Raw genomic sequence first — 10,475 nt, 5'->3', positions numbered from 1 at the left:
TCCACTCTGGGAAAAAAGTCCTGGCCTGCAGCTTCCTGAACAGCCAAGTGTTCCGAAAGATGCGTGCGTCATGCACCTTTCTGGGCCAGCCTGTGTTAATGTCAGTGAAACGCCCACGGTGATCCACAAGTGCCTGGAGAACCATAGAGAAATACCCCTTCCGATTAACGTACTCGGATGCTAGGTGGGGTGGTGCCAGAATAGGAACGTGCGTCCCATCTATTGCCCCTCCACAGTTAGGGAACCCCATTTGTGCAAAGCCATCCACTATGTCCTGCACGTTACCCAGAGTCACGGTTCTTCTGAGTAGGATGTGATTAATGGCCCTGCAAACTTGCATCAACACGATTCCAACAGTCGACTTTCCCACTCCAAACTGGTTTGCGACCGACCGGTAGCTGTCTGGAGTTGTCAGCTTCCAGATTGCAATAGCCACTCGCTTCTCCACTGGCAGGGCAGCTCTCAATCTCATGTCCTTGTGCCGCAGGGTGGGGGCGAGCTCCTCACACAGTCCCATAAAAGTGGCTTTTCTCATCTGAAAGTTCTGCAGCCACTGCTCGTCATCCCAGACTTCCATGACGATGTGATCCCACCACTCGGTGCTTGTTTCCCGAGCCCAGAAGTGGCGTTCCATGGTGCTGAGCATGTCCGTGAATGCCACAAGAAATTTCGTGTCGTATGCGTTACACGGCTTGATAGCATCGTCCGATTCCTCACTCTCACTGTCACTTTGGATCTTAAGGAATAGTTCGACAGCCAAACGTGACGTGCTGGTGAGATAAGTCAGCATACGCCTCAGCAGTTCAGGCTCCATTTCCTGCAGACAGATTGTGCTGCACAGAAACCGTTGAAAGATGGCGCCAAAGGTGGACGGAAACAAAGGGATTTCTGGGATGCGAAGCGATGCATCATGGGGCATTGGGACAGGACCCAGAATGCCCCGCACCCACGCCCCCTTCCCACAACCGAAGAGGTGCTTTGTGGGATAGCTGCCCATAATGCACAGCTCCCAATGGCGCAGCAAATGTGGCCACGATAGTGCACTGGGCAGCTGTCAGTGTGGACAGACTGCAGCGCTTTCCCTGCTCAGCTGTATGAAGTCAGGTTTAACACACAGCGCTGTACATCTGCAAGTGTAGCCCAGGGCTAAGATAGATAGGAGGAAGGAGTTTAAAGAGTAAAACAAATTATTACCAACAGCTCAAAGCCCACAAGTCCAATACAATCCATTTGCTCAAGTGAAGGGTGAAATAACTGTCCCACAGCTGGCAAAACTAGATGATGATGTGGTCAGAGCACTTAAGTCCTTTTGTGGATCTGGGTCTAACTTTTTTTTCACACTTTTGCTGTGTTCCTTTTCCATTTCTAGGGATGGTTCTACATATCAGGTGCTGGTTTAGGGGTCCTGGGCCATGCACCTGATCTTGCTGGCTTCCTTCCCTAAGCAAGGGAGGATTTGGGAGAGTTAAAAGGGGCTTGGTTAGGCAGCTCTCTAATTATGCATGTGGGGAAAAGTGTTGTTGTGTGATTAGTTAACATTTAGATTTACAGATATCCCTTTCCTTTAACAAGACTCTTTGCACATGTTTAGAAACAGCTCTCTCAGTTTAGCTTTTCTAGTACGTTTTGTTGCAGTTCTTTGACATTTCTGGGGATGGCACTACTTATCAGACACTGGTTCAGGAGCTCAGGGCCATCAAAATCTTTCATTTTGATAATTTTGAAACATTTCATTTAGATTTTGACTTTTTAAAATGTTTTTTACCTTTTGAAATATAAATTTGGAACCACGAAACTCAACTTTCCATTTTGAAAATGTCAATTTATTTTTTAGAAATTGTTTGAATCAGGAGATTTGTTGAAACTGGCCCTTTCCCACAAACTGTTTTGGTTTTGATAAGCCAGCATTTACCAAAGAAAAAAAAAAGTCTGAAAATTCCTGACGAAGCTGTAGTTACACCCAGGCAATGTACGTGTAAAATGCTACCGTTCTAATTTGCTAATTTCAAACCCACTTTGCACAGGGAAATTAAGACACAAGGTGCAGAGCAATGGAGCATCATCTTGGGCTATAGAAATTCTTGGTGAAAGGTGTTCGATTATTAAAATTGATATGACCATAATGCCTAGGAAGCCTAGCAATGGACCAGTATCTCATTGTGCTAGGTGCTGTACAAACAAAACAAAAAGGTGCTCCCTGCCTGCAAAGAACTTACAGTCTATGCCTAAGACGAGACAATACAGATGAAAGTACAAGGAAACACTGAGGCTATTGACATGGATGGTCTGTTTCTTAGTGCACTAGTGCAAAGTACATGGAAAATACAACCAGCCTGATTTGATAGCATTTTACACGGACTTTGCACTACTGAAAAAGATTGTATAAGGTGCAAGGCAAGAGAGAGTCAGATATTATTATCATTATTCTGTCCTTGCTAATAAGAGAATGCAACATGGAACTGAATAGAGCCATGAGGCAAGGGAATTAAAAGATCCATATACCTTTGTTGCGAAAGAATTGTCATCCACCCATGACTGATCAGACATCTACGTCATGTGCTGTACCAGTTAATGGACATGTACAACCATTCCTGTCCCGGGCAGCCAACGTTCTATCAATTGGATTTTTATTACTGTATGTCATTTGATCAATCCAGGATCTGAGCAGTATTTGTTCACCGCATGTGATTATCATCTAGTTTGTTTCTCATCAAATATTATTCCGGCACTAAAGGGAATTGAACTTAAAGGCAAATATCTCACCTTCTTTCTCCTCCCCACCCCTTGAAATTTCATTAAGCCATGTGTTTACCTTGGATGACAAGATACTGCGTGCAGAGTATGAGAAGCTTTCCAGCCACACCTGCAACCTGCTCTCATATTCTGTCATCAGGGAGAATGAAAACGTATTTGGCTATGCAGATTTCAGTTATTTACAAGACAAAGGGTCAGGCTGTAGAACAAAAAAATGGCACAAAGGGCCAGATGCTGCTTCCAGTTAAACCGGAGTAACTCCACTGTGCGTCTGAAACATTGAGTAGACTGACCAGCGATGTGTTACAGTTTTGAAGGTAAGCTTGAAAACATGAACTGATGTGATGATGCGGACCTGAATTTGTAGGCAGCCTGAAACAATAACCTTTACATGCCCCATTCATCCCAACACAGTGTTGACACAGATGCTTAATGAGGAGCATTTAAATGTATGGCCTCTATTTATCTCCCCAGCCTTGCTGATGTCCCCAATACTTGCTTAATTTCCCCAATACTAATTTCTCCCTACTGTTACTCACACCTTCTTGTCAACTGTCTGTAATGGGTCACTCTCTAACCACTTCAAAAGTTATTTTTCCTCCTTTGGTATCCTGCTGTTAATTGATTTATCTTGTTAGCCTGACCTCGCACTTGGTTTAGCAACCCCCATCCTTTCATGTATTTATACCTGCTCCTGTGTTTTTCACTTCATGCATCCGATGAAGTGGGTTCTAGCCCATGAAAGCTTATGCCCAAATAAATTTGTTAGTGTCTAAGGTGTCCCAAGGACTCCTCGTTGGTTTTGTGTGTGTGTTCAGATGGCACTTTAAATACACTTACGATGATGAGATCAGAATCTGGCCTTATGTCTCTCTCTCTAGTGGGTCTGAGAGGAGACGATGGAAATGTCAGATTCATCCCTAGTTTAAAACCATTGATTTCGGTCTACGATAGCCTAGAATCCATTGAGGGAGTGCCTCTTGGCATGTCCTCACAGCAAAAGCTGGGCATAACCTACCCAAGCTAGCCTGAATCTAGCTAATGCAGGTAACAATAGCAGCAAAAACAACAAGGAGTCTGGTGGCACCTTAAAGACTAACAGATTTATTTGGGCATAAGCTTTCATGGGTAAAAACCTCACTTCTTCGGATGCAGCAAAGATAGCGTAGCATGGGATTCAAGCCTGGCATGGACCCTTGTTATGTGCTTGGCTAACTAGCCCACCCAGGCTGTGCTGTCTTCATTGCTATCGCTACCTAAGCTAGCTGGATTCAAGCTAGCTCGGGTAGGCTAGCCTAAGAGGCATTTGTATGCGGGGCCAATGTTTTGCCCCGGTGTTTACTTTTGCTTTTCATTGTTTGCTGGCAGCTGTGAGCCTTCTAGCAGTCTGGAGGAAACTGATCAAGCAGAGAAATGCTCAGAGTTCCTGTCCTTTTAGGCCTTGGCTACACTTGCGAGTTACTCCCGCACTTAAGGAGTATAAAACACACAGGGTCTACACAATAGCATAATTTTCCCGTCCGAAACAGATCATAGAATCATAGAATCATAGAATATCAGAGTTGGAAGGGACCTCAAGAGGTCATCTAGTCCAACCCCCTGCTCAAAGCAGGACCAATTCCCAGCTAAATCATCCCAGCCAGGGCTTTGTCAAGCCGGGCCTTAAAAACCTCCAAGGAAGGAGACTCCACCACCTCCCTAGGTAACGCATTCCAGTGTTTCACCATCCTCCTAGTGAAATAGTTTTTCCTGATGTCCAACCTGGACCTCCCCCACTGCAACTTGAGACCATTGCTCCTTGTTCTGTCATCTGCCACCACTGAGAACAGCCGAGCTCCATCCTCTTTGGAACCCCCCTTCAGGTAGTTAAAGGCTGCTATCAAATCCCCCCTCATTCTTCTCTTCTGGAGACTAAACAATCCCAGTTCCCTCAGTCTCTCCTCATAAGTCATGTGCTCCAGACCCCTAATCATTTTTGTTGCCCTCCGCTGGACTCTTTCCAATTTTTCCACATCCTTCTTGTAGTGTGGGGACCAAAACTGGACACAGTATTCCAGATGAGGCCTCACCAATGTCGAATAAAGGGGAACGATCACGTTCCTCGATCTGCTGGCAATGCCCCTACTTATACAGCCCAAAATGCCGTTAGCCTTCTTGGCAACAAGAGCACACTGTTGACTCATATCCAGCTTCTCGTCCACTGTGACCCCTAGGTCCTTTTCTGCAGAACTGCTACCTAGCCATTCGGTCCCTAGTCTGTAGCAGTGCATGGGATTCTTCCATCCTAAGTGCAGGACTCTGCACTTGTCGTTGTTGAACCTCATCAGGTTTTTTTCGGCCCAATCCTCTAATTTGTCTAGGTCCCTCTGTATCCGATCCCTACCCTCTAGTGTTTCTACCACGCCTCCTAGTTTAGTGTCATCTGCAAACTTGCTGAGAGTGCAGTCCACACCATCCTCCAGATCATTAATAAAGATATTAAACAAAACCGGCCCCAGGACCGACCCTTGGGGCACTCCGCTTGAAACTGGCTGCCAACTAGACATGGAGCCATTGATCACTACCCATTGAGCCCGACGATCTAGCCAGCTTTCTATCCACCTTACAGTCCATTCATCCAGCCCATACTTCTTTAACTTGGCGGCAAGAATACTGTGGGAGACCGTATCAAAAGCTTTGCTAAAGTCAAGGAATAACACATCCACTGCTTTCCCCTCATCCACAGAGCCAGTTATCTCATCATAGAAGGCAATTAGGTTAGTCAGGCACGACTTCCCCTTCGTGAATCCATGCTGACTGTTCCTGATCACTTTCCTCTCCTCTAAATGTTTCATAATTGATTCCTTGAGGACCTGCTCCATGATTTTTCCAGGGACTGAGGTGAGGCTGACTGGCCTGTAGTTCCCCGGATCCTCCTTCTTCCCTTTTTTAAAGATGGGCACTACATTAGCCTTTTTCCAGTCATCGGGACCTCCCCCGATCGCCATGAGTTTTCAAAAATAATGGCTAATGGCTCTGCAATCTCACCCGCCAACTCCTTTAGCACCCTCGGATGCAGCGCATCGGCCCCATGGACTTGTGCACGTCCAGTTTTTCTAAATAGTCCCGAACCACTTCTTTCTCCACAGAGGGTTGGTCACCTTCTCCCCATGCTGTACTGCCCAGTGCAGCAATCTGGGAGCTGACCTTGTGCGTGAAGACAGAGGCAAAAAAATCATTGAGTACATTAGCTTTTTCCACATCCTCGGTCACTAGGTTGCCTCCCTCATTCAGTAAGGGGCCCACACTTTCCTTGATTTTCTTCTTGTTGCTAACATACCTGAAGAAACCCTTCTTGTTACTCTTAACATCTCTTGCTAACTGCAACTCCAAGTGTGATTTGGCCTTCCTGATTTCACTCCTGCACGCCTGAGCAATATTTTTATACTCCTCCCTGGTCATTTGTCCAATCTTCCACTTCTTGTAAACTTCTTTTTTGCGTTTAAGATCAGCAAGGATTTCACTGTTTAGCCAAGCTGGTCGCCTGCCATATTTACTATTCTTTCTACACATCGGGATGGTTTGTTCCTGCAACCTCAATAAGGATTCTTTAAAATACAGCCAGCTCTCCTGGACCCCTTTGCCCTTCATGTTATTCTCCCAGGGAATCCTGCCCATCTGTTCCCTGAGGGAGTCAAAGTCTGCTTTTCTGAAGTCCAGGGTCCGTATTCTGCTGCTCTCCTTTCTTCCTTGTGTCAGGATCCTGAACTCGACCATCTCATGGTCACTGCCTCCCAGGTTCCCATCCACTTTTGCTTCCCCTACTAGTTCTTCCCTGTTTGTGAGTAGCAGGTCAAGAAAAGCTCTGCCCCTAGTTGGTTCCTCCAGCACTTGCACCAGGAAATTGTCCCCTACACTTTCCAAAAATTTCCTGGATTGCCTGTGCACCGCTGTATTGCTCTCCCAGCAGATATCAGGGTGATTAAAGTCTCCCATGAGAACCAGGGCCTGCGATCTAGCAACTTCTGCTAGTTGCCAGAAGAAAGCCTCGTCCACCTCATCCCCCTGGTCTGGTGGTCTATAGCAGACTCCAACCACGACATCACCCTTGTTGCTCACACTTCTCAACTTTATCCAGAGACTCTCAGGTTTTTCTGCAGTTTCATACCGGAGCTCTGAGCAGTCATACTCCTCTCTTACATACAACGCAACTCCCCCACCTTTTCTGCCCTGCCTGTCCTTCCTGAACAGTTTATATCCATCCATGACAGTACTCCAGTCATGTGAGTTATCCCACCAAGTCTCTGTTATTCCAATCACATCATAGTTCCCTGACTGTGCCAGGACTTCCAGTTCTCCCTGCTTGTTTCCCAGGCTTCTTGCATTTGTGTATAGGCACTTAAGATAACTCATCGATCGTCCCTCTTTCTCAGTATGAGACAGGAGTCCTCCCCTCTTGCGCTCTCCTGCTTGTGCTTCCTCCCAGGATCCCATTTCCCCACTTACCTCAGGGCTTTGGTCTCCTTCCCCCGGTGAACCTAGTTTAAAGCCCTCCTCACTAGGTTAGCCAGCCTGCTGGCGAAGATGCTCTTCCCTCTCTTCGTTAGGTGGAGCCCGTCTCTGCCTAGCACTCCTTCTTCTTGGAACACCATCCCATGGTCGAAGAATCCAAAGCCTTCTCTCCGACACCACCTGCGTAGCCATTCGTTGACTTCCACGATTCGACGGTCTCTACCCCGGCCTTTTCCTTGCACAGGGAGGATGGACGAGAACACCACTTGCGCCTAAAACTCCTTTATCCTTCTTCCCAGAGCCACGTAGTCTGCAGTGATCCGCTCAGGGTCATTCTTGGCAGTATCATTGGTGCCCACGTGGAGAAGCAGGAAGGGGTAGCGATCCGAGGGCTTGATGAGTCTCGGCAGTCTCTCCGTCACATCGTGTATCCTAGCTCCTGGCAAGCAGCAGACCTCTCGGTTTTCCCGGTCGGGGCGGCAGATAGATGACTCAGTCCCCCTGAGGAGGGAGTCCCCGACCACCACCACCCTCCTCCTCCTCTTGGGAGTGGTGGTCGTGGAACCCCCATCCCTAGGACAGTGCATCTTTTGCCTTCCAATCGGTGGAGCCTCCTTCTGCTCCCTTCCCTCAGATGGGTCATCTAGTCCACTCTCCGCATTAGTACCTGTAGAGAGAACATGGAAACGATTGCTCACCTGTATCTCCATTGCTGGTGCATGGACGCTCCTCTTTCTCCTTCTGGAGGTCACATGCTGCCAAACCTCCTCACAATCCTTCTGTCCCTGCTGCGCCTGCTCTGAATCTTCAGAACATTGTGGCTGTAGAAGCATCTCCTGACGTCTGTCCAGGAAATCTTCATTTTCCCTTATGCAACGCAGAGTCGACACTCGTTTCTCCAGCCCTCGAACCTTCTCTTCCAATACGGAGACCAGCTTGCACTTTGTACAGACAAAGTCGCTTCTGTCCTGTGGAAGAAAGACAAACATGGCACAACCTGTGCAGGTTACAACAGCTGATCACTCACCTTCCATATCACCGTCCTCTTAAGAGCTTCCTCAACTGCTGCAGGAACTACTCAGAGAAACCTGCAGATGAAAGCCTCAGTGCGCTCTCCCCACGCGAACTCCCAGGCAAACTCCCGCTGTTCGCCGCTCAGCTGGTTCGCTGCTGACTGCCCTTATATACCAGTAAGGCCCACCTGGAACAAAGCACTCCCAATTCACACTTTTCAAACAAACAAGCAAGCAATCAAGCACACGGTCAAACTGACCAACTGTCCCAGCAACAGGCACTCAGATACTCACCAACACAGCCCCCCTAATGCAGCACTTAGCGTACCTCCTCTTGGACAGCTCCCAGGCAAACTCCCGCTGTTCGCCGCTCAGCTGGTTCGCACATATCCCACGGGAGCCTCAAAATGGTGAGTAAGGGGGACTGATTGTTTCAGGGCTGCACTGTCCTTTGGGTTTCTGAGCCTTGGGGAGAGCCAACAGCTTCAGGGGGCACCTACACTGAACACTGTCCCAACATTTTCCACAGGAGTTCGTCCTGGATGATATCTCGCTGCTGAGGGTGACCTAGGAAGCAAGGGAGGATCTTCTACTGCAATGCGGCTTCCGCCCTGGCCCATATGCAGCTTGCCTGTGTGCAGCAATGGTCCCCCCGCCCCTCGCGGCACAGTGGCGCGGACACGTTAGCCTGGCTGGGACAAGGACCACGGTGGCTCTCCCGATAAACCTGCGCAAGCGCATTGCACATGTTCTGGATGAGACATTCAAGGAGATTATCGAGGCCCATTACCGCGATGTGATAAACCACATCAATGCACTATTCCGCATCTAGGCATGCATGCCTAACCCTCCTCTCACAAAGAGCCAGCACCAAAAAAATTCCTTCCCGAAAAAAAAAAAAACACTTACCGGGAACCCGCTCTTCTGTTTGTCCTCCACCAAGTACCGGCCGCTGCGACTGGCTACCTTCCTCCTGGCTCGAGAAGAGCTCCTGGCTGCATGGCTCCAGGGATTCTGGGGTGTCTCCATCCGGCCCACCACCCTCACTCCCGTTTTCCTCCTCCTCCCCCGCCCCACACCGGTTCTAAAGTGTCCATGGTGGTGCTCGGAGTGGAGGTGGCGTTAACCCCAAGTATCGCATCCAGCTCTTTGTAGAATCGGCAGGTTGCGGGGGGAGCACCCGAGCAGCCGTTTGCGTCGCGGGCTTTGCTGTAGGCACTCTGCAGCTCCTTCACTTTAATCCTGCACTGCAGGGCGTCCCAGTCATGGCCCCTTTCCATCATGTCCTTTGATACCTTCCCGAAGGTATCGTAATTCCTACTGCTGGAGCGCAGCTGGGACTGTACAGCTTCCTCCCCCCAAACACTGATGAGATCCAGCAACTCGCTATTGCTCCATGCTGGGGCTCGCTTGGCGCGTGGAGGCATGGTCACCTGGAAAGATTTGCTGATAGCACTCCACGCCACGCCGGGCTGAGCAAACAGGAAGGGGATTTTTAAAATTCCCGGAGAATGTAAAGGGTGGGTAACATGGTTGGTTACCTGAGGCCAGGGCAGTAGAGTTTGAACTGATGACCAGAGTGGCTAGAACAGGCATTGTGGGATACTGCCGAATAATTCTGGAGGCCATTCACAGCACATTGGGCGGCCACACTGGCGCCGCAGCACTGCAGCAGCAGCGCAATACTCGCTATTCCTCTCGGAGAGGTGGAGTACATGCAGCGCTGCAACCACGGAGATACAGCGCTGCAAATGCCTTGCCAGTGTGGACGGGGAGTGAGTTACAGCACTGGGGGCAGCTTTACAGCGCTGTAACTCGCAAGTGTAGTCAAGACCTTAGAAACTGAAAACCAGAAGGAGAACTAACCCAAGTGGTTATTTGTGCGGCAGGCGGAATGCTTTTCTCCTCCCTGTTATATGCTTCTAAAAATCTCCTTTTCCAAGTATCTGTTTAACAAGCTGTATGTAGAGAAGTTTAAACTGATCTGTGCCCTTGGGTCTGCCTTGCAAATGAGACGAACAGTCACCTGATGAAAGAAATTGTATTAGATCAATACGATGATAATTCCTCCTTTCACTAGAACAAATAGAAGGCAAGGAGGTTTGACGTACTGTTAATACCCAGCGAAAGGCCAGGGAGGAGTAGAATCCTGTTAGCTCACCAAATAATGGCACAGGTCTCAGGTGATATGTATGTGAATGTAAAGAATGTCTGTAG

Source organism: Chrysemys picta, chromosome 2 (genome assembly GCF_011386835.1).
Source record: "Chrysemys picta bellii isolate R12L10 chromosome 2, ASM1138683v2, whole genome shotgun sequence".
NCBI lineage: Eukaryota > Metazoa > Chordata > Testudines > Emydidae > Chrysemys > Chrysemys picta.
This window is presented reverse-complemented; position numbering follows the sequence as displayed.